Genomic DNA, 5,421 nt, shown 5'->3' with positions numbered 1-5,421 from the left:
GGCCATTCCTGAAATCGATTATTACAACTGTTTCGAAGATTGGAAAATCCGTTGGAATAAGTGTATTATATCAGGGGGGGATTACTTTGAAGGGGACGAAATTGATTTGCAAGAATAAATAAAGAATTTTCGAAATAAATGCAATGTCACCTTACTTTTTGGACACAGTAGTAGATGCAACGTTCATTTGTCTTCCCTTATAGAAATATCATACTAAGAATCATTGATAATTACTTATTATCCAGTATTTTTAATGCTGAAAATAAGTAATTATTAATGATTCTTAGTATGATATTTCTATAAGGGTTCGATAAATCGAGATATTCCATCTTCGAAATATCAACGTAGATTTCACGTTAACCATATCCCGATAAAACAAATACGTTATATCCACATCGAATCCACATAATTTATGTAAACTACGTTGATGAATGTGAACTACATTCATCCACGGAATTTCGATATAGATGCAACATTTATTTATCCTCGATAAATGGAGGTATTTCATTTTCGAAATATCAATGTCGATTTCATGTTAGCCATATCCCCATGTCCAAGTAGAACAAACGATCACAATGACACCAAAATGAGTAGAAAAATGATCGAATCATGATTGAAAAATGAATTTTTTAGTTATTTTCTCATTTTGACGTTATGATTATTATGATTTGTTGTTCTATCTGGGCAATACAGTTTTTATTATAATAGAAGAGCATCTCAATTGCGCAAGTTGCAATTGACTGCAACTACAGATTATATTGGCTGCAGATTATAATGATTCATTACACTACAGATTTAATAATTCATTAAATTATGCTATGCCCAACCACATCCCTTATAGAAATATCATACTAAGAATCATTGATAATTACTTATTTTTAGTATTAAAAATACTGGATAATAAGTAATTATCAATGATTCTTAGTATGATATTTCTATAAGGGATAGTCCACGTAAATTACGTAAATTCGACGTGTACATAATGTATTTGTTTTTGTCAATATGTCACTACAAACAATATTTTTTTTTACTAAATAATATTGTTTTTTTCTATCAGAACAACATTTTTATTCGGATAATTAATATTTTATATAAAAATATATAGTTTCATTTTTAAAGAAATCTAAATCACGCACACAAATAAATAGAAAAATTAAATTTAAAGAAACATTTGTCTCTGTGTTTATATGGACGTAATATTTTTTCATTATCAAATAAAAATACTTAATCGTCGAAATATTAACATAGATTTTACTGTTTTATTGGAGACCTTAGTAAAGCAATAGAATTTACGTCGATATTTGGAGGATGGAGGATGACTTCAATTTATCGATATTTCGTGGATAAATGCCCATCCACGTGATTCATATCAATTACGTGGATATCTGTTTTTTTTTTTTTTTATATATAATAGTGATATTATGTTTCCTGAGTCATTACGTGGCAAAAATGAGACGCTGTTAATGGACAATCAATATTTTAATCTCTACACATGCGCGCGCTGTAAATAAATCAAATTTACATTGAAGGAAATATGTAATATAATATAAATATTATACAATTAAATATAATATAAAATATTATCCAAGGAAAAGAAACACAATAATTCAAAGTGATATTGAATAGAACAAATTTATTGTGTTCCAAAAATAATAAATGGATTATATAAATTAGTTATATAAATTATGTGACGGCTCAGTACCGAGTCGTCACGAACCCGTCCGACCGAACATCAGTCGGACGGGAAACCGGCGCCTAGGCGCCATCTATTATAAAGCTACCACCACTTCACGCGACGGAGCGTTTCCGCGCCGCACCGTACCCCGACTCTCAATCGTGAGAGTATATTACGCGACGCCGCGCGAACGAAGAGAGATTCCACCGAGGTAGTCACTCCGCTTCCGAACCGACTACCGAGGCCCGCGAGACTTCTCGCCTCCGAAGACGAGCCTGCTCGTCGCTATCCGCGAGACTTCTCGCCTCCGAAGACGAGTCTTCTCGTCGCTTTCCGCGAGTATACTCGTATCTAGTCCGTTAACGAGGATACTCGTTACCAGCTGCACTTCCACGAGAATTCTCGTAACCACTCTATCCGCGAGTCTACTCGCCAAGCCATTCCGAGGACAAGGCTTCTCGTCCTATAGTATATCTTGGCGAGACTCCTCGCCGAAACGGGGATTATCATAAGAAAGGGGTGCGGACTGCCACGTCTCCGCCAGGACTTCCTGGCTCCTACATGATAATTCCCCGAGTAACTGCGTCACGCGCCGATAACAACAACATCCTCCGCGACGGTTCCTAGAGGTCACTAAAGGATAGGGATGCGGACTGCCGCGTCTCCACCAGGTCTCCCTGGTTCCTCACGAAGCTACCTCTCCAGTACGACTGGACCCACGCGAGGTACCGAAGTACCGCGAACCGTCCTTTCGAAACCAGAAGCGTGTACCGCACCGCCGTTCGGGACGGCGTCCCGCCTAGCTAATTATATTACCTTGTATCACCATACTTACTCATCTTGTGTTATAGCATTAAGTTACTTATCTGTTTCGTCCTTTCAAAACTTAATAATAAATATTACATATTTTACATCCACCATCGCTGATTTATTTTTTTGGCGAACTCGGCATACGGCGAGCATAGATCCGTGGCATTTCCGGAGCGACGGCCTACCGTCGCAATTACATAAACTTTTTGTTACATTATAGTACAATTGTACAACAATTACAGTTCAACATTACATTCTGAATAAAGCATTGGGAAACAAACTTTCTTTGAAGAGATCCAATTACCTGTTCTATCTTTTTCAGGAAGAGGCAGCAATACAACTTTTTGTTTAATATCATTAACTTTTTTAATGATCCAAGAGCGCTAACAATAAATATATTTATGCAGCTGGAAGGAAATGGATAAAAGAACAAATGATTTTTCTTTAAATCTTCTGGCAATTAAACAAATTTCTCCAGTATTACATTTTATAATGTTGAAAATTTTAATTATATCATTGCCTTGTAAGACAGTATCATTAGAGTGCAAATAAAACATTTTATTTGGTGTTCGAATTTTTTATACTGCTCTCCTTGATAATTCAAAGTTGGTCCCATTTCATGACGTTCAAAGCATAATTTATTTGTTATAGAGTAAGAAAAGTGAGACGTGACTGTCTCCTCCATCGAGAAATTATTTGAGAAAGTGTTTTCCCTGGTGCATGCAACAGGTTTTTCATACATCCCAAAAAACTTTCAAATTTGAATGCACTGAACTGTTCAAGATTTCCATGCAATAGACAATCGGCAACAATATGTATTTAGTGATGGACATTGTATACCATAAAGATCTGCTCATAAATTGTACAACTGTGCTCTACAAATATTCTGAGTAATTTGTCCGCATCAGCAGCATAGTTTTTGACTAACATAGGATCGACCAATATTCGGATAGCACAGGCAAATAACAAAAAGTTTTGATAAACTTCTCGAGGAAATGTTTGGAAAATTAGATAACCGTCATATAACAAGAGTCTTCTGAGTTCTGTACCTTTATAGTATCTCCAATCACTTAATCTGCGTGGCCTCCGAGCAAAGTCCGAGGAAAAGAAAGGTTTCAGAAAATGACACAGATTGTCTATTTCAAGGATAACATCGCGAGGTAGTTTATATTTACTAGCCTTAGCACAATATAATCTTGAAAGAATTCGTTTCATGACTCCGAGGTATAAAAGATGAAACGATTCTAAAGGAAATTGGCTTAAAGGTTTAAGTTGGAGTCTCGTAATCAGAGGACTAATTCCCTTGTGATAATCTTTCTGAGTTTGTCGACGAACGGATTCATCTGTTCGTAAAGGTGCTTCCTCATGAGGAGGGTATGTCATTCGATTATTGAACCAGACACCTTTAACAGTACATCTGCATAACAAAATATCAGCATTAAACAAAGTATTCCAGAATTAATTATAATCAAAAGTTTGTTTCAAAATGATAATTTAAACTTATTTTTTTATTTCTACATATATTACTGAAATATATACATTAAAACAAGCATGAGAACTGCTGACGTAGGTCGGAAGAGTTCCTCCAATAAGACCCGCTACAAATTGATATTGAAATTGAATTGAAATTTGATCAATCAAAATATAGGAAACTAATCACTTTAGTAAACTTTGCTTAGATTGGTCTAATTTCAATCAAATGTCAATCTCAATCCGTAGTTTGATACAAGTCTAATGCCCGTGTCACACTACGGATTGGAGACTGAGAATTGCGGATTGAAAATTATAACTTGACCAATTAGAACAAAGCAGAACCAAAGTTCGTTGATTCGTTGAAATCTAATCTTTAATCCGCAATTCTTCATCTCCAATCCGTTGTGTGACATGGGCTTAACGCAGTTCTATTTTTTCCCAATTTGAAGATGGTTTAAAATGATTTTAAATATAACGGTAGCGATCATGTAACTTTTTTCCTTAGAGTGAAAAGTGGAAAGTGAAAAGTTTTACATACCCTTATAGAAATATCATACTAAGAATCATTGATAATTACTTATTATCCAGTATTTTTAATACTGAAAATAAATAATTATCAATGATTCTTACAAGTAACACTAGGGAAGTGATAATCACCGATTTTCCTGAAACTGCGCATACAAGTAGTTCTTCAAAAACTATTAGACACGTATTTTTTTGTTTTTCCCCAAAAACGAATTTTGGGGTAGAAATCGCCCCTACAAATTTTGGTGGGAGGGGGGATAAAAGGTACTTTACAAACTGTTTGTAGGATTCGTATGAAATTTGATATCTAGGGCTTTTTGGCCTCGCTGATTTCGAATTTGAAGTCAGTTTTTGAAAATTCAAAATGGCGGATCCAACATGGCGGACGGATTTTCATTTTTTTTAAGGATTTCTATGAAATATGGTATCTAGGGGTTTTTGGCCTTGCTGATTACGAATCTAAAGTTAGTTTTCAAAAATTCAAAATGGCGGATCCAATATGGCAGACGGATTTCAATTTTATTAAGGATTTCTATGAAACATGGTATCTAGGGGTTTTTGGCCTTGCTGATTACAAATCTAAAGTCAGTATTCGAAAATTCAAAATGACGGATCCAATATGGCGGACGGATTTTAATTTTATTAAGGATTTCTATGAAACATGGTATCTAGGGGTTTTTGGCCTTGCTGATTACAAATCTAAAGTCAGTATTCGAAAATTCAAAATGACGGATCCAATATGGCGGACGGATTTTAATTTTATTAAGGATTTCTATGAAACATGGTATCTAGGGGTTTTTGGCCTCGCTGATTACGAATCAGAAATTCTTTTTTTAACTACATTTAGCATTACCCTGGAGCAACGAGGTGCACGTAGTAGCTTTTTGTTCCCATTGGGGTGCTTTATTAAAAGTGAGTCCCCTTACCTCTCATTTTTT

At 35.1% G+C, this 5,421-nt stretch overlaps 1 pseudogene; it reads right to left on the bottom strand.

Moving 5' to 3' along the window:
- Positions 1-2,721: 2,721 nt before the first annotated feature.
- Positions 2,722-3,700, bottom strand: LOC116852653 (annotated as a pseudogene).
- Between the last annotated feature and the right edge of the window lie 1,721 nt (positions 3,701-5,421).

The sequence above is a fragment of the Odontomachus brunneus genome, unplaced genomic scaffold (genome assembly GCF_010583005.1).
Source record: "Odontomachus brunneus isolate Ranch 3 - 2012 unplaced genomic scaffold, Obru_v1 Obru_scaffold_244, whole genome shotgun sequence".
Lineage (NCBI taxonomy): Eukaryota > Metazoa > Arthropoda > Insecta > Hymenoptera > Formicidae > Odontomachus > Odontomachus brunneus.
Note: the sequence above shows the minus strand (reverse complement) of the source record. Positions and strands in the feature narration are given on the sequence as shown.